Here is a 22,154-nt window from a genome sequence, read left to right on the forward strand (position 1 = left end):
TCAAACCATCCTTACTGCTGTATGTGTGGAACATGTTGATTTATTACAGGGTCACAGAACACCAGTCCTTTGGCCTAAGCCCTATAACCTGTATGGGGAAAGTCCCACAAATCCCATTTCCTCTCAAGCAGAGGCAGAGCTGTGCCAGCCCACATTAACTATTAGGAAGAAGCCTTTAACATCGAGCCCCTCGAGGCTATTCAATCTGAGAGTGCTCTACTCTTACAGGGCCCATTTCCTGCTTTTTATATCCTCATGGAAGTTCTTCCAGCTCTTGGAATGAAACCTAATATTTTCTTTTTTAGTACAGTAGAGGATTATGTCAGTAAAAAGACCCATATGTCATGGCTTTATATAGTCAGCTAGCAGAGCTGGAGTGAGGAATCGGGATGGGGTAACAGCCTAAATCTGTCTGGAAAACAGGCAACATACATACTTTCTTACAAAGAGGAGCCTGGTGAACGCATTTCCCAGAACTCCTACTGGGGCCAATGCAAGGAAGAGTTGCTTTGGATTTCTTGCATTATGCCTTATGCTAATGGCCTGGATAAGGATTACCAGAGTCCCTAGAAGCTCCAGAAATGAGCTCATACCAATTGTCTGTCACTCTCAGGGTTATTAACAGGGTTATGCTAATTTGAAATGTAGCACACATGCACCCACCACTTCCTCAACACGTCTGCTGAACTGTCCAGATGACAAAAAATTTCCCAAATACAGGAACATCAATGCCTCCTACTTGCACCATGATGTGGGTAAATTTCTCCTTCACACGTTCCAACAAGTTGATGGCCATCTAATGTCATGAAAGCTTGTTCAGAAACAACAACTATATTTGATTAAGAGATTTAGTGTTGCAAAGCCTTTCCATGGTCTAATTTCCATGGTCTTGGCCTTTGTAATGAAACCCAGAACTCTACTGTGGACAGGAACATACCAGCAAAAGTGAAAGACCTGTGAAGAAAGGCCATGAAAACAAGAGATGATACCTGTTATTACTTGGGGAGGTGCAGATAGCAGGGTTACATCCTAAGCTTTGCCCCTTTCTGAAGCTTTCCCTCTTTACCCAGCACTTGCAGGAGACACTGTCCCCTGTGGGGTAGCCACTGCCTGAAATCCACCCAAGCTGAATATCTCCATGCTCTTGTCTACTGAGAACAAGCATTATCACTTCTCTTTTAAAACACAAGAAAGAAAAAGGACAGCTGAACGGATATAGGTAGCTTGCAAGCAACCCTTTCCCACCGAGGGTAGAAAGCAATTCACAGTCAGTTGACATTGCAGCACGGCAGCAAAGCATCTTGAAACACAAAGTGGGACTGGAACCCATGTAGGATTGCTGCTTTTATTTCTCCTAATTGCATAACTCAAATCGTTTAAGGCAGAGGCAATTCTGGGAAGACCCAACAACAGAACTCTAAGGTTAGACACCTTAACCAGTTTGGGTGTCTGCAGAGTGGGGAGGTTGTATGGAGGATTTGAGAGTGAAAATCTTGGAAAAGAGTGTCTCAAGTCTTTTTTGTCTCCAACCTCAAATGTTTCTCTCTCCCAAAAAAGGAGCTGGAGTTAGGAGGAGAGAGGAGGACTCATCTTCTCTGACAATAGAGGTCTGCATTGTGGATGTCTTCACCATCAACATGGACTCCTTTGAGTCCTGTGCACCACCTTTGAGTGAAGACAAGTTGGATAGCATACCCTTGATGTCTCAGCCATCTCTGCCCAGCACCATGACCACCATCAACATGGGACTAGCAGGTAAGGGGAACACACAGAAGTCAAGCAGAAGCAGAGTTTATCCAGTGTTACAGAGAACTTAAGGCTGAGACTGAGATAAAACACACTTTATTCCTCTCATTTCTGAATGCGACACACAGGAAATCACTGCCTGTGAAACATTCTGTGATCTTGCCATGATCCTAGCAGTGGGAGACCTGCAACAAAGTTCTGCCTTGTCACTTTTCTTGGCATTGCTTCTTCCAGGGCTGTGATTAAGACGGAAAACAGGAAGCTGATAAAGATGACACTTAAAAGAAGTACAGCAAATAAGGGTCTGAAAGCTGTAAATTAAACAGGAAAAAACCCGGTAGCCAGAGAAAGCATGCAAACTACCCCTATTTTCTACCAGGAAGGGCTCTCATCACCACTGTTACTTGCATAGAAAGGATAAGAAACCAAAATTTGTGCTCTACAGCCCATACACAGCTCTCATGCCAGACACCTGACACACACAGGAGGCCTATCACTTAGTAGCTGATAAGAAATGTCACTACCAGCTATCCCTGCACAAAAGCTGAGTCTACCTGTCTGTGCTTAAGGCAAGTGGTGGGACACTGTCAGCTCAATAATCCTGACATTGGCTGGAAGAGTTTTGAACCATCTCAACTCGCACTCTGTTCCATCCCCCCCACTCTGCTTCCTTACTTTTAATTCTTCCCACAAGTGTCAGGAGCAGCAGCGCGCTCTCTGTTGCAGGAAGGAGAAAGCAGGAAGGGAGAGGGCCATGAAAGAAATAAAGAAGTATAAGGAATCACATGGATGAAACATGGAACATGTATCAAACTCAGGTCTTCCTAACATTCTTATTTTTTCATATCTCAAATTTTCGTAATTAACTCCAGGAAGAGGTGTGATACCAAGCTGTCTCAAAAAGACTTGAAACTTAAAAAACTTACTTGATTCCCTTCCCTTACCTCTTCGTATATAATATCCTGAATTTGTATCTTAAAATAAGAGATAGCTATTGGGTAGGCAATAGTAGATATCAAAGATTTTACTTAATAGTTGGAGGATATTTTCAAATGGATAAGGACTCAAAAATTTTCAAAGTTCCCATTACTTCCAAAACTGGTGACAACCTTGGAGACTGAATTGTTATCTCAGGAACAGGGTACTGATCTTCAGGAATAGGTCTTTTATGATACTATATCTGTATCCATGTGCTCTGTTCAGGTAGATGGCCAAGGGCTGTGTGATGACATCAGGAAAGCAGTATTTCCTTGAAAACAGAGGCAGCTGAAAATGAGAGAGCCGGGATCAGATGGCAGGACGTACAGTAGTTACCAGGAAAATAATAGCAAATGCAAAATTGGAAACTTTGGTGGAGGAGAAAGGACTTGGAAAAATTATAGAAATGGAAAAGAGATACCCACTGAGACAGCAGTGCTAGAACTTAAATCAAATTACATCTGTGCCTTGCTGGACGTGAATTTAAGATACTGTCTCACACTAGGCTATTTCCTAAGACATTGCAGAGCTTTGGCTGGGATTTATCTCATTTAAGTTTAGATTGTAGATGTCTGAATAACATTGTATGTGGTTTTATACTTGAGCTCCTCAGGATGGGTTCCCTTTCCAGTTTATGGAGGAAAAAAAAAAAAAGAAAGAAAAAAAATCCATAGCCAGATTGATTTTATCTCTTTCTAAGGAGGATGAGTAAAATAAATTAACTACTCACAAGAAGTGCTTATTTTCCCCAGATGCAATAAAAGGAGCCTAGACAAGCAGCTAAGATTTAGATATTGATATTTCAACAGATACTGGTATTTCAACAGATGTCTATCTGGCCAAGGTGACATAAGAAAGTCAGCCAAAAGCAGCAATGGCTAACAGATGGTAATGGTAATAATAGGAAGCTTTAGCAAGTTCAGAGGCAGACAGTGAAACAACTTGAGTGTAAAGTCTTTGTCTAATGGGGAACAGAAGAAGCACATCTAGATTTCTAAACAGATACCGCTTCCTGAATGATGAAATTGTCTTACAAAAGCAGGTTTGGGTTGAAGGACCAAAATGGAACTAGGAACAGCAATGTCTTTTTGAACTTTCACGCTAGTTTACACAAAGAAAGCTTAAGAACATCCCATGCAGGATGTAGTCCAGTTTCTGGGTGAATTATAATGGCTATGGGAACTAAAAGTATGGAGGATTCACGGAATCCTGGATTGCCTCAAGGGTTAAACTTCAGTCTGAGTTTTCTGTATCCATAAAATGCATTGGATAAAGTCAGCCCTGATGTTCAACTGTCCTAAACGCCAGTGGGTAATGCTTTGCTCTCACTGACTCTGCATGTAGGCTCAGGAGCCTGGAGGTCTGAAGACAGTCCTTGCGAGTAAAATAAAGGTCACAAAAAGGCACTGAGTACCTCGGCCTTTTCTACATCTTTTTTGTCACTAGATTTCCTGCCCCATTGAGCAGCAAGCGGGTACTTTGCTTTGCTTTCCTTTAGATGTCAAGGAAAATGCCAAAGTACTAACACACTGCCATGATGAATTTATCCCATATGCAGATAAGCAAATATTTCAAACACAGTTGTTCTCTGAAGAGTAACTGCTTTAGTCTGCTGCCAATTAAAAAAAAAAGATGATGGGATTGTGCTTGTTTTGCTGTTTTGTCTCTGTTAGCGAGACTGACAGCCTATTCTTTGTTAGATAAAAACAGGTGTTATAACTCTTGTTTTCCATGGATACATATACAACCTAATTTAATGTATGAAAGTTTTTCATATTCATGTAGATGTATTCAGGGAAAAACTCTTATTTATAGATCATTACAGATGAAAAGGACAACTATATACAGACTGACCTCCTGGCCAACATAAGTCCAAAATTATTCTTAGTAATACCAGTATCTCATCTATATCTTGTACAAAAGTTGCTGTACTTTTCCTGCTCTAGAGAACCATCAGTCTTGATTTATGAGACAGAATATTCCTGCACCAGAACTAGAAAGTTGTTCAAGTGCTCAGTTACCATCGCCTGATGTACTTGATCTCTAGAACGAATGCATTCATCTTCCGTTTGCAGTGTCATGTTTTAATCTGAAACCTTTCCCTGGATTCTAGGGCCCAGAACGAGTTGCTAGGCTGGTGGTTAATAATTAAAGAATTTGGATTTTTTCCCTACTAAGGTAAACATGAAACCCCACAATGCTATTAGCTATCCCTTATCCTAAAAAGAGCCCAAACAGACAAACAAATAAGAAATGAAATAACACACTAGCTCAGCTCCATTAGCAATGTTTTGCTTCTGTAATAAAGAGGGGAAAAAAAGAATTCTCAAGATGAACCTAGCACCTCGCCTTTTTCTACTCTGTCCAGAAACTAAACACTGCTGTTGCTTACGAGTGGCAGCTTAAATGCTTTAGGAGGGAATCCAAACACAAGGTGATGCTGAATCCTCAGACTAAGAAAAACTATGCATTTTTGTACAAGTAAACAATAAGGACCTCAGGAAGTTCTCCACAAAACCCTGTTGGTAGCTATAGCAACTGCATTCACTGTATTTTCACTAGAAAACATTTTTTAAAGCTACTTAAGAAAGTACATTTTTCAGCCATTATTTACATATCTAACTTTCAAGCCTTTCGATGAAATCCTGCTCTCCATTCAGCTTCCACCTTTCTGGTTCCACTTGGCATGCATGGCATGTGAGTTGCTGGGGTGACTCCCAAATTCAGGGAAGGAATTTTGCCTCCAAAATTCAGCAGGCTTAAATCTAAACTGCTGAACTGTGGCTTTCATTCCCAGTGAAACACCATGCCGGCACAAACACTTGCATCTCTCAGGCAAATCGGACATCTGAGGAGAATTACACTTAAAGCAGTAACTGGTGTTAAGTCCCAAAACTCTATAAAGGGATGAGAAAAGAAATAATCTTTAAGAACCCTAAATTGTTAGATCTGGAGAAATATTTGCTGTATCAGAATTCTGGTCTTGCTACATTTACTTACTAGCAAGTGCTGTAAAGCAACAAAACAACACTACTTGGCATATGAAAGCTTTGGAGAGCCATTATACTCAGGTAGTCTTACATAAATTAGGCCTTTCCATGGCACAGTCATCTCTACATGATTGGCATCATACGGTACAATAGCCATGTTTGACATTTATCAGTTGAAAGGGATTTTTTTCCCCCCTTGAAATAGCTATGTGAGATCAGATGAGAGTGCTGCTGGTTTCCTGTATTGGAATCAACCACCTGAGCAGAAGACTGCTGGGGGCTTAACTCTTCTCTTTGGTATTCCCATCTGCATGAACAATAGCTTTGACTCTCAAGTCTGAGAGAGAAATACACTAGCACTTCACATTTGGTCTCCCCTTTAAGAAGAGAGAATTTTATTTCCCTCTGAGGTGTACAAAACAGAAAAGATTGAAAGCATAATGCAAGTCTTCAGTCTTGATGCAGACCTTCCGCTTCTGAAGTCTGTAGAAAAATGTTTGTCAGCGCAAATTGCAAAGCATATCCGCTCTCACATCCCTAAGTTTCTTCTCACTGACAATGGACTGCTTCTTGCTTTTCCACACCACTACATTAGTTTGATGTATTGATTCATTTATTCACATGTAGCAGCTTGTCTAACTTTCCCATGACTTCACTAATTATGAAGAGTTCACCATGAAAAACAAAACAAAATCCACAAAATATCCTTCATAGCATACTATTAGATTTCTTCTAAAAACTTTGCTTTGGGACACTTTTTATAAAAGCTAGTCCATTACTTTCATAAAGCATTCAGTTATATCCACAGAAATGCCACTGGATAGCCATGAGACCAGTGTTTTCGCTGTTTTTGCATAGTTTGTAGGTGAAGTCCCTGTACAGTTGAAAGCATTAAAAGACAAAAAATGTTAAAAGCTATAATACTGGTTTCAGCATTAAGACTTTTGATGTCCACCTTAAGCTAGAACAAAGATAGCTGCAATTTAGTGTCACAGAAACACTAGTTCTTCCGTCACACATTGCTGTGATGTTATCACCAATGTTATTCAACATTCCAAAATATTAAAGCATTATGATACCTGGAAAATATTCACAAGTTTTCATCTTGTTCCTAATAACATCCTAGAGGCAAAAAGATTTCTTCCCCACATACCAGTGTACAAGACTGTCAGCTTTATGACTCCTGCCTATGAATTACACCAGGAGGACTCAGTTTCACTGGCAACAATTCAAGAACAGGAAAGTCAGGACAATGAAATGACTTCAAAGGAAGATGAGTTATTGGAAAGATCATGCAAGTGCAGGCTAAGTATTCAACCTTAACACATTTCAGTTTCATCAGATTCCAAATAGCAGGAATCAATTATTTTTTCATAGCAGCAAATCGCTGGTATCTCAGAGCCTGGCTCCATCTTGATATGCAGCTGCAACTCTATGTATTAGTGTAAATCAAAACAAAAAAACGAAAACAAAACCAACAACAACAAAACCCCAAGCCCCAGTGGAATTACACAAGTGCAAAGTATGAATAAAGCCACACAGACCCTGATGCTGAGGCTGACCCACCTTTCTGCAGAGGACAAGCTCTTAAAATAAATACGTTACCAAAGCATTTAAATCCATTCAACAGTTACTCTAAGATGACTCTTCTACTTGATGAAAGACTTCTCTTCAACCACAAGTTATAAATAGGAGCATTGCCCTTGCATAGTGTGAATCTCACAGTGAAGGAAACATTTCTAGGCGAAATGCAAAGATTTCATCTAGGACTGGATTATATTATCCCGTTTCTCATCTTAGGAAGAGAATGGGAGGAGGGAAAAGTATTTTTCCCACCACTTGGCTCTCAGCCACGTTAAGACATACCTTATTTCTGAGCTCTGTCCTGCAGCAGAGGAATGCCTTTCTTGCACGCTACAGCCCTGCAAGTAAACAGGCAGGGACGGGCAGGATGTGGGCAGAACTTGGGATCCACTCTACCCCTCCCAGGGACCAAAGTAGCCTCACAGCCACCACAAATGCAGAAAGAGAAGGACGATAACGAAGGGCTATCCCTGCTGCGGTGCCTCCCACGATTACTGCTTGGGCAACGTCTGCCCTCGCCTCCCGCCTGGCCCAGGACAACACATGGGCGCTGCTTAACATCCCTTTCATCTGCAGACCGGTCTCTGTGCTGGTCCCAGTATCAGCACTGGTGTACTGGGGAATGCACTGGTATTTGCAGATACCCATTTAATTCAGATTGCTGCCTGGCAAGCAGAAGTCAGTGGCTTCTAGTCTGTGATTTCGAGCATTTCCTGATGCAATCGCCTAGAAAGGGTATTGCCAGAAATGCGTCTAGCTCACCTGCTTTTGCTGTAGAGAGCAGGCTGAGTGCATTATTTTTTCGTAACTTGTCATATACAAATTTTAAAAAATATTTAAGTCATAATTTTAAACATTCAGATTTTGACAATTATTGAAAGCATTTAAAAAGTTATGTATTTAAAAACTTATGTATTTTAGTACTTCAGGTGTTCCTACTGAACTCATCACATCAGTGGAAGCCAACGCAGACAATTATTTTTTTTAAATACCCCACCCTGAATTATGTGATTCAGAAATGACTACAGTCTTTGCTAGCTCTGCTGATTTAGTAACACAGCTTGCAAAAAGATCAATGTTCAGACAATCCCACTGGTGTCTCAGCATACCTCTTAGCAGATTAAAGCACTCCATAATTTTTTATTGGAATGACAGAATCTGCCCCTAAATAAAGACACCATGGTAGAAGCTTCAATAAATTGGGAGTCATTTTCCACTTAAGTCTGTTTAACACCAAACACACTGTTGAAACCTTAAATCACAGATAACTATTGGTAGTGACAGAGCCCTTCTTAAACCTCATGGATTTATTCCCAGAAAGCATCAAACCTAAGGGAAGGATTGCATTAATTTTCCTATCTCTATTTCCCATTCTGTTCAGACATCATTTAAACCATATCCCAAAGAATTGATTTTTACTGTCTAAGATAGCATCAGTGTGAACAAGGTCAGAGGCCTTTCCCCGAACTCAGGTGATACAATTAAAGAACCTGGACAAAGACACATCTGTGTTTCAAATATAGTTGGATATAAAGCAATCCCTGAGTAATCCCTGAGTTCCCACCCATCGAAAAAATCTACTTACATTCATCACCAATTTTTCTCTCTAAAAGTTTGGGACTTGGGATCCCACAGCCTATGGCACACAAGCAGGCACTGAAAGAGAGATGCATGCCGCTATTTTTATATATGGTCACCAAAGGAAGCTGCTTGCGTTTTCAAGTGCATCTTAAAACTTTCACTTCAGTGGAATCATTGAAGGAAGATTTAAGTGTTCATTCTTCTTCAAGCAGCAGCCTAATTTTTTTATTAATTAAGACATGGCTACCCTATTTCTCCTTTCTTCTGGAAAATCATAGCACAATCTTTTGAAAATTTGCCCCAGTTCCTAGTACCTCACAACCCCCTTTTGCAAATTTTAGCTTTTACTTCCTATTCTTTTCAATTTTTCTGGTACATATCAAAGCGATTTTATACTCCAGGGGGGCTGAAATTGATAGTCTTTTGTGATTCAGTTTGACTTCTCCAGAAAGGCCAGAAGCTTGTCTTTTGTGATAAACCATGAGCTGAAAAGGACCATCTCCGGTAAAACACAAGATTGCACAGCTCCTAGGACCAAAGGACAGTGCTTCTTCAATGTGCATCCTTTAAAAGCGTAAAGCAAGCCCAATAATCATGCAGATGCCTAGGAAGAAGACTCTGCTCTTGACAGCAGGCAACACACTTGAAACAGCAGCAATACCAAAAGCATGAACAGGTAATAACTGACTCTCCCTAAAGCCCAGTAAGACAACAGGGAGTTGTGAGACCTAGTGTAAAACCTACCAGAACCTCCTGGTCACTCGTCTACTGCTCAGGAGTCTGGGTGTTGCTCTTGGCATTGTCACAGCCCCCAGGCAACGTAAGAAGCTACCGAGCCGGAGGTTTTCAGGAAAAAAGGGGAGTTAGTCAATGAATAAACAACACAGGTGGATGGTGGGACAAATAGGGGTAGGTTGGACAAATGCGTTCCCCAAATCTTCTTCTAGCCTGCTTAAGTCTCCTGAAGCCTAACTGCGTGTATCTTCACCTCAGATCTTGCTTCAGTGACAGTCCCTGTTACAGCACCTTGGGGAATTTTGACAGGGGAACAGTTCAAAGGCAAGCTCTGCCCTGAAGAGTTACCCCTGATTCACCCATGGCAGCTCCTCCAAGTTTCTCTATCCTGAGCGAGCCTTTTAAAGTCTTAAAATAAAATGCTCCCTCATCTGATCTTCGAGATGCCACCTTGCCTCAAGTTTTCCATCTGGATTCATCTCCCAGGAAGTCTCTGTTACAAACTGAATTAGAAACAGGTCCTGGAGGGATGAGAAAAGGCTTATAACCAGGGTCTTCACCTGTCACCTGATCTTTAAAATGCCAATTTGTCACACAGGGGGCTTGGACACTGAAGGATTTGGTTTGCATAAGGTTACTGTGACAGAGCAGGAACAGCTCAGTCCAGCAGTCCAAGCCTTGCACCAAAAGGAAAGCCCTCCTCTCCCACATTATGTCTGCTGGGACAGGAGCAAAGGGTGCCCTGTTTACCAGACATGATCCCTGTGCCAAAAGAGTTTACAATCTGAAAGACAGGATTTCACAAATCCTGTGAGTACACAGCCATAAAGGATTCAAAGGGGATTAATAGACTCCTCACCCTTTCCATTCTTAAGGAGAGCATTTAAGGAGAAAAACTCTCCTATCAGCTTTGCTGCCATCCAACACAGCATCATGTCACAGAACAGAGAAGGGATTAGTGCTTATCATCTGATCAGGCAAACAAGTTAGCTAAACAAGAAGAGCTGGTAATGAGGCAGAAAAGCTGTATGCACAATGGCGTGGATCCTCCCACCTAGGCATGGATCAAGAGTATTCATAATACTGTTACTTAATTGAGAGACTTCATAGATAAAGGCCAATTTTTGCAGACAGCGTAGGACTGACAATGGAAAAATCCATGCTCTGTGGAGCCTCTTAATGACAAATCAGAATTAATAAACATTATCCCATTTATAACAGGAATAAGTGAAATGATCATTTACATAAGTGTTTCACAGAGAATTGTCGCCATGTTCCGGCAATTATTTTTGCTGGCTGGTTTCAATGCAAGAGAAACTCTGTTCTCATGTCTGTATTGTCTTAAATTGGCTACAGAGGGCAACTAAATCAACCCAAAGGCTAGTATTCCCCAAAGCCAATGTAATCCCTTCTCCTGCATGGGCCCTAGTGGAGAGAGGGAAGAGCTTTTTTAAGATAATGTGCAGTCCAACAGCCTAATACTTCCTATATCATCTATACATGACGGAGCACTTAGCTACATGACATCACCGTCACACCGCGTATCTCCTGAAAGATCCTAAATCTGATACCTGGGATAAAAATTGTCACATCACCCTGCTACAGCTATTCCTGGTCCTCCTGCTCACCTAAATTACTCTGATTGTTTTAATCAATACAAAACCTTTCTGGAGTGCTAATTTATTGAGAAGTACCACTGCATGGTGGTCAACAGCCATGACCCCCCCCCCCAGCCTGCCTGTGGGGAATGCAGTCCTGCTAGTTAACTCTGTCGAGCGACACACTGAGGCCTTATTGAAATTACAGGGATTAATCTGACCAAGTACAGAGATTTACAGTGTAGTTGTCTATATCTGAGTAACCCACCTACCAGCCCTTTATAATCCGTGGAGAGGAACAGACACTTCTAGGGAGTAATACATTTCAAACAGGTCAGATGAATCATCCTGGAAAACCTCCTATTCGTCTTCACCACCTCTAAAGGGAGCGAGGGATGTCTGGCTGAGCGGGAGAGTCCCCAGTAGACATCTACAACTAGGTGAGGTGACCCATCGTGACATCTTGGGCTGAAAGGGCCCATCTCCAGACATAGTGGACCTCTCTGCTTGAGGCAGACAGACCCAAGAAAGGTTAAACGCCACACAAACGAGCGGCACAGCCACTGCCCAGGGGCTATGCCCGTCCATGCCATGTGCCATTGTAACTATTTAATGGAATTCAGCCCATAATATGATGAATCTTCAAGTCATTAATGAGGAGAAGGACAAAGGCGTACAGCTAAGGAAAAGAAGTGACACTGGTTAACACAGAATTGTTCTTGCTTCTTTATGGTGGGGGTTTTGTGATTTAGGTTTTTACCTCATGAATCCTGCAGACCTACAAAGCTGCCAATCCTTAGCAATTCCTCCAACTCGGGGGACAGACTCCCCAAAATTCAGTGTACCTGCCAGCTCCCTCTGTGGCTTCCTCGGCTGGCTGGGACCTGCCTTACGGGTTTTTACCTTCAAAAATACTCTCTGGGAGAGAAACTGGGAGCAAAAACATAGACATGGAAATGAGGAGAAATTGAAGTAAGAGTAAATATTTCTAAGCTGTTTATCATACAAGTGGAATCTGGCATAAGGGTACTTCATGATTTATCTGTTTTGCTGGGTGCTGTTATCAGTCTTAGCTCAGAAACTGCTGAAGGAAAGGAGATTTCTCTTTATATACAGCTCGATTGGATGGTGTCCTGGAAAGCAGCATTTCTCTGACTTCCCTGTATCACCACATCTAAAATTAGCAACTTAATTTTATAGCCCACTCATAACTGCCACAGCCTTCCTGGGGTCATGGCCCGTAGTCTGGGAACAGCTGCTAAGGGAAGTGAAAAGGATGCTAAGGGAAGAAAATATGACAATAGAGATATCTACTGAAAAGGGAAAAAAAGTTGAAGAAGGCAATAAAAAAGACAGAACAGTGAATTAAAAAGAAGAAGAAGAAAGGACTCAGAAATGCACAAATAACTTGAGTGAAAAAAGAACAGAAAATGCACTCAGTAATAAACCCAAGAGATGGCAAAGAAAGAAGCTAAAATAAGCCCTCTCGTAAACTGTTTTAATTTCAGGAATCAATCATAAAAGTACTTACCCGTATAATTAAGAAAAGCCTCCAGAAAACATAAAAACCACTCTTCGAAATACTCTAGAGGTGGTACCATAATTAAACAGCAAAGCAGGATGGGAAATTGCTTTGAAACAACTCAAGCACAAGGTGGCTTATGAAATGTCAGACTTGAACAAAGGTTGTCAACCCATCTGTTAGGAATGAGCAATTCACTCCTGCCCAGCCTCCCAGAGTGGTTGAACTGTTTCATTACCTATGCTAAAGCATTGTCCTTTATGAAAGGAATGATATTTTTTTCTTCCTGCTGCAGGAACATGAAGTCACTGGCCATTGCAGAACTACATCATCAGGTCCCACATTCAGACTGAGAGCATCCTGGGCTCTGATGCAGCAGATCATATAAATGAGGCAGATTTGAGCTTTGCCAGTGCTCACACAGGACCAGATGAATTTCAGGTGCTAGAGAAGAGCTGTGCCTTGCTGCCTCTTAGCAGTACTGAATTAATTTCCCAGTCAGGAGTTAAAACCGCTGTGCCTGACCACCCTGCCTAGATCTAGCCCATGGAGTTTGTTGAAGATTTTCTGGTATATTTTGCAAAGATCAGCACTGCGCACCCTTCTCTTATCAAATACTATAATGGACTGAAAACCATGCATTCCTTTACATTCCTACCTTATCGTTTCATTAGGGTATTTCATTTACCGTAGAGAAAAACTGTGTTCTACCACTGAAATGGATAAAGGGTTGCAGGGATGCCCAGTACAAGAAGTGCTTTGAAATGGGTACCAGCTGTTGTTTCATTCCTAAGAACTGCAGTGGTAATCAAGACAGTCCATGCAGATTATTTGTAGCCTTCATCTGCTGATGAAATTGGAATTACTGAAGTTCTGTCATACAAGCGGTAATTGGTTTTATACTAAATGTGGAGCCAACAGAAATCCCCCTGGTATCTCCAGCTCTAAACTTTCCAGCTCAAAGAAAATATTTGCAATTGATATGCAGAATAATTCTTCTTATGACAATCAATATGAACCTGGTTTCTCTGGAAAGAAATACCTGGATGCTGCCAACAGGCACATAATTCAACATGTTTAAGCAAACAGCACTGCAAAAATTGCACTTGGGTAATAAGCAGTCAAACCTCAACCAAATGTTGGCTAAGCTTCGATCAAAGAGCATGAGTCCAAAAATATTTAAAACTGTCAATGGTTTAAACTTCCCCTCAAATGTGATGTGAAATATGGCAGTTTTAGCATCTCTTATTAAAATCACTGAAGAATCAATATTTGGGACATAACAATAATCAAATCAAGTTGCTTAAACCAAACTCAAGGGATCCTTCTATTTTGCAAAGAATCAAAGATTAATTTCTAAGGAACTGAATCAATGCAAAGTAAATAGATTCTGATAAGCTGGGGAAGGATAGCTTACATCTACTGCATAGTAGATAAGCTCTGCGATAGCAGTACTCCCTGAGCAAAGGAAATCTAGACAACTGCATAATCAGGCCTGACAGCACTTGCAAAATATGACCCATAACTCAATTTAATTCATTCCTAATGAATTGTCAAGGCTAACATAGCTTGGAGAAGCTTTGTGACATGTAACCAGGTCAGCTCCAGGTTTTGCACTTTTTGGCCACCTCTGCAGCCCCATCCACCCTGGAGCGGGATTTATGACTCTTCAATGGGCTTTCAGGATGGGCTGCATCGCTATTTCTGTAGCACAAGGGTTTGCAAGCAAGTGCCAGGGCTCATGGGCACCTGCCCTCTCTTTATTGCTAAATTGCCTCCCTACCAGGGAAGAAATGGGAAGTTTTTAAAGAGTATTCATAGTGTTTTACAGGAAGAAGCCTTTTAAAGTCAAAATACTTCCAGAAATCTCAGGCTCTTATTTGTCACTGTACACAAAGATACCAGGTATTTCCCATGAAAACCTCAATATAATAGAGAATGGCAGCTCAGCCTGCTTTCATTCTCTCAAGCAAAGACACTCTTTTTTTTGAGGTTGTTTCTAGCAGCACAACGAAATAAAAGCTATCTCACTACTTGCATCACCTGTGATGTGAAATTAATTTTCCACTAACCAGCAGGAAGTGACATATCTGTTGTATATCAATAATGTTTATTATAGAGGTGGGTTGTTTCTTTTTTTCCCCACTCCAGATTAAATCTCTAATCTATACCACAAGTCCTGGGCAGGTGATATATCCACCATCTACCCAGCTACTGCCAATTCTGAAACAGTTTTCTCAAGGCAATGATAATGTGCACATACTTCTTCCTTGCTAGGTGAAGCATCAGCTATTTAATCTTCATAGACCTTTTAGTGATGCTGAAAAATAAATATTATCAGCCCCCTTCCACCCTCATACTCAGGCCAGGAATGAATAAGCAACTTTTCCCTCAACCAGAACTGTCGATCCTGTTTTGCAGATCACATTCATGTGACAAAATATTTCAGCCTACGCAGTGGAACTGGACCTGAAGAGTAGAGTGGGGAGAAGAAATCAGTGCACATTCCCCACCATGCCCCCGGCCAAGCTCCACTGCTGGGGATGTCAGCCTGGGGTCTGTAATTGCTGGTCACAGCCCCCATGACAGCCAGCAGCAGCAAATGCAAAGGAGATCATATAGAGGAAAAGTCCTGTGATGGAAAACAAGGGTTGTAGGGTTCTCAGCGTTGCATTACCATCTCTGAATAGACGACCATGTCATTTTTGTTCACATTTCTGAATAACTGGAGTACAGACACACTGCAAGAGTCATGGAAGTGTGCTGGAAGCTCCGTAAAGTAACTTCATGCACTTGTCTCGGACATAAAAGGGACCTGCCTGCCCCATTCCGCAGGTTCCTTACTCTTCACAGCTTCCGAGCCATGCCAGCTTAAATCTGGGTTCCCGGGGTCTCATTCCTCCACATAAAACAGCTTTGTCCAGATTTTTTCACTAGTGACATGCTCCAGGGTGGAAAGGGAGAAAGACATTAGAGGACAAGTCATTCCATACTTCCCAAAAATTGGATCCGGCTAGTCTCTCCTCGCAACTCAAATTCTGGAAATGTTGCCGATCATTAGAGTATATACTACTCAATTAACAAGAAATCAGAATGCTTTGCACTAATAAAAAACACCTTTTTTTTTTTTTTTAATTTTAGTATCGCAAGGTCACAACTGATTTAAGATCTCCTTCTAAAATTATCTCTCATTCACAGGTGGAAGAACTGACTGTGCACAGATTCACTGACTTGCTAAAGGCTGTGCAGCACATCTGCCAGAGCAACATCCTCTGTCCCCGGCCCCTGACTACAGTCCAGTGGGCTTTTTAGCTGTAATGTTAAGGCAAAAATCCTTAATTTCACCTGTAATTTACTGACCCTTTATGTCATTTATAAATCAAGATCTTTAGAACTAACACCTCCTCTCCCCTGAAAAACACCCCAAAACCTAGCAGTGTTTTTTAAACAAAATTTGAAATGAAAAACTATATAATAAAAGTTATGGTTTATTACCTCAGAAGATCTCATACTTGCTTGCCAAGGGGAATGTAAGTCTGAGCGTGTCTTGAGCAGATCACTTCAAGGCTTAAGATATGCAAGTCTCCCAAAAGCACACTGGGAGATCCTTGCAGAAGTTCCTCTCCCTGCAAAATACATGCCTCTGCTTGGCTCCGCTAGTTGTGCTGGGACAGAGTCATCTCAGCCGAGATTTGCTCGTGCTAACTTCTGAAGCCTGATGTGACTTCCATTGAAGGGGATCACAAAAACTTCAGCAGCAACTGGAACAAGCCATTAGGAAAACACCAAGTAAAATGAAGTATACGATGGAGGAAATCAACAGAGTGAGCTTTTGTCCAAATATGATAGTTTCTAATATGTTAATTTTCCTGCTCTTTTCCTGTTCTGCCTACATTTGCTACAACAATTTCAAAATACGTTCCAAATTCCTCAGTTACAGTTTAATGATTTCTGTAGATGCCACCTCCCCCTTTCCCCATTCCCAAAACTTAAGCTCTCATGCTCCAAAATATCTTTGTAACAGTCGGTAGCGCCTAATACAAAGTAAGCGCTATCCAATAAGGACCCAATATTCCTGTCTTTAGACTCATTTGGCCAAAGAAAGACCTGCAGGAATGGCTCCTCTCTAAGAGCTAGTTGTAAAGGTAGAAATCTGTGGCACTGCCACATCTTCCTCGCTAGGAAAAACGGAGTTGGAAGGGCTGCAAGGGGGTATTTCAGTGTCATGGGAGACAATACATAATTGAAGTTTATCGAGGAAAGATTGGGGAATTTGGCATTGCCTGCAGAGCTGAAATAGCCCAGTATCACCTGTATTATTCAGGTATGGTGGTACAGACAAGATGTTGATATAATGCAGGGTTTTTTTCTTAAAGGCTTTGCTCCTCATTATGAGAAAAGGAAAGAGTTTAAGAATGGTTTTAAAAGGAAGGAATTGCAATCATCCAGCAGTGATTAATCAAAACAGGTTTTAGAAGAAAGTGTTGCAGTATGACAAATTGAAATACCCTTTGAAGCCAAGATAATTACCGAGCAAATCTCAGAAATGTATTTTAGCAAGGAACTTATCACATGCTGGAAACAAAAGCGTTCTTTTATTCCTATTATTTTCAGTATCATAATCTCCAGAATCAACAGCTAGCTCCAGCATGTAGCGAAGTTGTTTGCACTAAAACTGTATGAAATGTCAGCAGAAGTAAGAAAAGACTTATGTGTATGTGTAGGTGCTACAGGCACGCTCACCCACACATTGTCTGGGTCTCTGAGCTCACAAGAAGCTTCCCACAGACCACAGAAACAAACTAATTCTTCCACCTAATTCTTCCCCTGTTAGGTCCCCATTGGGGACCTTGTTCTTCCACCATGCTAACATGAGTCATATTCATGAGTCATACTGATACTTCCCCCACAATAAGTCTTCCGTCAGATGTACTATTCCAAGCCAAAGCCTCTTCTCATTCATGGCATCGGTCTTACTCAAATTTGAGAGACAATCACTCAGATTAGAGAGAATACTATTTGCACTGATAAAACAAGCACGATTTGCCCCAAACTGATCCCAGGAGAGAGTGGCACCATCATCTGCTGTTCTGGAAGTCAGAAGACCTGGCTTCTTCCCTTGGCTTTGCAGTGTGTTGAGGACTGCCCTTGGGCAAGTTACTTGGAATAATTCTGCCCCAAACCAGACGACATTCATCAGTTGGAAGGCTGCCCATTGCTAAGTTCAGAATGGGACTCAGCTTCTCCAAGCCTCGGTTTCCCCAGAAAGGATCCCAAACAGCACATTGCTTCTTATTAGAAGCAACAGCAACAAAACACACTTATTGAAGGTACGCAGTGAATCTGCAATACATACTCAGAACTTTCTTTTGTAGTAATATTCCATAAACACTTCACTGATGTTAATTCTAATATATATCTTCATGTACTTGATATGTCTTACTGGAAGTTACTTCAGAGCAGCGTCCCAGCTGTGGACAAAGAGCATGGTCTTTGTATATTCAGAATAGCGGCATCACGCTGGGAAATATGCGTGACGGTAGAAGGATTGAAACTTCAGTAAAAACTACTAAATGCTTACTCTTAAAAAAAAAAAAAAGTAGTCATGGAGCTTTTGAAGTAGAATAAACCTTGCAATCACCTGCCTAACCTGTCTGAGAAACCCCCCCTACTATTTTATTGATTAGTATTTATTCTGCATTTATTATTATTTATACAAACTCCCCCGAATCAGATGTCTAAACAGGCATTCATAAGAGAAAAAGAGGAAATTCAGGCACGTAGCTATAGTAATCCTGGGTGGAAATTAAGCACACAGTTACATAGATAGATTTTGCAGGTGCATCTTCCTGAGAATGATTCCATTAGTGTCCACACTGCGCAGATGGGCTGTGTTATTTTAAGGTCTTAATCAAAATACGTGCAAACAGGCACAGCACTGCATGCATACTAATGCCTGTGAAGTGTCAGCTGTGAAGCAGTCAGTACACTTTTTTAAGAACACTAGCTGTGTAAAAATACAGAAGTGAAGGAATTGCTGAATTAGGCAGCTTAGAGGAAGACTTTGAGGCTATAGCTGGAAAGCGATGCACAGCACATTTGTAACAAATATGAACTGAAGAACGCATTGTCCTGTTAACACTGCATAGTATTCCCGCATACTAATAGAAACTGAAGTATCACACAGATGGCATACAAGAAGGTGTTAGGTCACCAAAATCCCAAGGTATGCTTGATTAGGAGAACCAACCCTAAAACCAGTAATTATAATGTAATCTTGACATCTATAAACCTCCTGTCAGCTCTGAACTTTTTCAACGGCTTTCCTCAATGAGGTCATTACCCATTCTTCAGTCTCTGCTTTAGCACCTGCAGTGAAGGCACTTTGCATCCACTGATCACAACTCGAGGGCCGAACCAGACCTGGGTTCAGAGGACAGACTCACCTAGCACTCTGTGGTCTGAAAACTTTGTTGACTGAAGAAAAAACAAGCAAACCCAGCTTAGGAATACTGGTAACACAGATCCTTCTGGGTTTTCTTTTCAAAACACAGATCCTGTTCCTGCATGTCTGCGTACTTAAAACGAAAAAAAATTCTTCTGAACTCGAGCTGCCTCCCCGCACAAGGGAAAAACGGAAAGAAACGGCCAAAGCAAAGGCCGTGTTCGGAGTCGCAGTGCTGCGGGGGCCGGGCTCGCAAACCCCCAAATGTCCCCTTACCTGCACAAAACCAGCACCACCCACAGCGGTCACTGGTGCCCAGCTCCCGAGCCGCCCTCGGCGGGCAGCCGAGGTGCGCTTCGCACTGCTGTCGGGGACGGCTTGTGGCGATGGGAGCGCAGGAGCGCCCGCACGGACACACGGACGCGACGCACGGATACGACGGACGGACACGGAGCGCGCGCGCACGTGTGCAACCCACACACACACACCCCCCCACCCGCCGCCCACGGCCCACGCGCGCACACGTGCCCCCGGGGACCCGCGGGGAACGGAGCAGGGGTGGGCAAATGGGGGGGGGGGGGCGAGAAGGGAGAGAGGAGGGAGAAAAGAGGGAGAGAGGAGGAAGTGAGGAGGAAGTGAGGAGGAAGATGAGAGGGAGAGAGGAGGGAGAGAAGAGGAAGAGAGGAGGGAGAGAGGGGGGAGAGAGGGGGGAGAGAAGAGGGAGACAGGAGGAAGAGAGGAGGAAGAGAGGAGGAAGAGGAACAAAAAGGAGGAAGAGAGGAGGAGAGGAGAAGAGAAGAGCACAAGAGAAGAGAAGGAGAAGAGAAAAGAGAAGAGAAAAGAGAGGCGAAGAGAAAGAAAAAAGAAGAAGGAAGAAAGGGAAGAAGGAAGGGAAGAAGGAAGGAAAAGAAGAAGGAAGGAAGGGAAGAAGGAAGGAAGGGAAGAAGGAAGGAAAAGAAGGAAAAGAAAGATGGAAAAGAAAGAAGGGAAAAAAGGAAAGAAAAAATGAAAGGAAAAAGGAGAGGAAAGAAAGAATGAGAGAAAGAAGGAAAGGAGAGAGAGAAGGAAAGAAGGAAAGGAGAGAGAGGAAGAAAGAAAAGAAAGAAAGGAGAGAGAGAAAGAAAGGAAAGGAAAGAGAAAAAGAGAAGGAAAGGAAAGAAAGAAAGGAGAGAAAGAAAAAAGGAAGAAAGGGAAAGAAAGACAAAAGAAAGAAAAGGAGAAAGAAGGAGAGAAAGAAAGAAAAGGAAGAAAGGGAAAGAAAGACAAAAGAAAGAAAGGAGAAAGAAAGAGAGAAAGAGGATGGGAGGGAGGGAGGGGAAGGGGGGGCCCGAGCAGCGCGGCAGAGCGGGCAGCCGGCCGGCCGGCGGGCAGGGCAGGGCAGGGCGGCAGCGGGACCTGGCGGCAGCGGGCGGGCGGGCGGGCGCCGGAGCCGGCCCGAGGCGGGTGCCGAGGCGGGAGAGGGGCCGGGCCGGGCCGGGCGCGGGGTTTAAGGAGCGAGGGGAGGGGAAGGGGCTGGGCGGGGAGCGGAGCGGAGGGCTGCCGGCCCCGCCGCCGGCCGGGAGCAGGGGGGTGGCCCGGGGCTGGGGCGGTGTGAAGGGACAGGGCTGGGGGATGCGGGGGCTGAGACCCTGCGGGCCGTGGGGCTGAGGAGGGGGCCGAGGGGCGCGGGGGTGAGAGGAGTGGGGCATGAGGGAGAAGTCTCTGGGGGTGCCGACCCGAGGGGCGTGCGGGGCAACCTGAGCCCCCAGCCCTGCAAGAGGAGGGGCAGAGCCGCGTCCCCCCGGGAGGGAGGGTGTCCCCAGGCAGCGTGGGGAGGCGGCGGATGCCCTTTCTAGTTTAGCAAACAGGTGGCCTCTGCTTTTACCTCCTCCCTGAGCTCAGCGTCTAAATAAAAAGCCCTCGGCCGGGATATTTTCGCTTGGATTTCATCTCTGACTTGCGTGCTGGAGCCACCAGTCCTTCACCCCTCCTCCAGACAAGACACATCCCTCCGTCTCTACCGCCGCCACGCATCAGAGTTGCAAGTTACAGACCGCAGCTTCTCCCCCTGAGGAAGCATTTCGGTAGCTGTGCCCCGCTTTTCGTCGGGGATGGACGTCCACCGGAGTGGGCTGTGAGGCTCACAAAGTAGCCCGGTCAGTCCCAAACTGCTGGTCTCACATGGGAGCCAAAGGACACACAAGGGATGTCATCAGTGCCCAGCATTTCCATGTACTTACTTAGCACGGCTGTAAATGCAGTTGCATCTAGAGCGGGTCTGCGAGCCAGGATCTAGACCAGGTTACGGAGATGTTCCTGCGTTTGCCGAAATTTCCCGGTGCAGGATTGAGGCCTTAGGTGTCAGCAGGGTTGAGGCTGCTCAGCTCCACGAATGTCAATACAGCTTTGGTGGGAGATGAGAGGTTTATTTCATCTGGTCTGGCTGCTGCGTGGTATCAACAGATACAGAAACTGATTTCTGTTGTGTTACAGCTCACCCTCAAGCTGAAGGAGTACTGCGGATACCTCTCCACAAAGTTTTCAGCTTTCCAAAGAAAAATTGTCAACAAAACTCAGTTTGCCATATTTCAAAATTTATTGGGGAACATGTATTCTCTCTCTATGTATATGTACGTGTGTGTGTATAATTTCAATTTTTAAAATACGTACACATAATTCCAATGGTTTGGGAAAAAAATATTATTGAGCATAATAATTTTTACAATATTTTAAAAATAAAATAAATAAATCTTTAGAAGAAGTGATTTTAGCATTACTGTAGCAGTTACTGGCAGGTGGGAGACTGAACTGAACTAGATGCTGTTTTTTCATTTGGCCTCTCTCACCACATGCCTACGTCTGGCAAGTGCTCGCTGTACACTAACACGCAGGATGAAGGTCCCGCTGCCCCCTGCGATCAGGATCTGTGGGGCTTTGCCTTGAATTGCTGTGGGAAAGAAGTGGAGTTACACAGGGCGGATTATATGGTGCTCACA

General features: G+C 43.1%; 1 protein-coding gene across 2 annotated transcripts in view; it reads right to left on the reverse strand.

The window, feature by feature from the left end:
* COL22A1 (collagen type XXII alpha 1 chain) overlaps window positions 1-21,305 on the reverse strand; it is a 235,023-nt gene extending 213,718 nt beyond the window's left edge. For both annotated transcript variants that reach the window (XR_008235346.1, XM_052788276.1), the window contains exon 1: window positions 21,209-21,305. The gene's annotated coding sequence lies outside the window, so the exon portion shown is untranslated. The remainder of the gene's footprint in view (window positions 1-21,208) is intronic.
* Between the last annotated feature and the right edge of the window lie 849 nt (window positions 21,306-22,154).

The sequence above is a fragment of the Harpia harpyja genome, chromosome 5 (assembly GCF_026419915.1).
Source record: "Harpia harpyja isolate bHarHar1 chromosome 5, bHarHar1 primary haplotype, whole genome shotgun sequence".
In the NCBI taxonomy this organism is placed as follows: Eukaryota; Metazoa; Chordata; class Aves; order Accipitriformes; family Accipitridae; genus Harpia; species Harpia harpyja.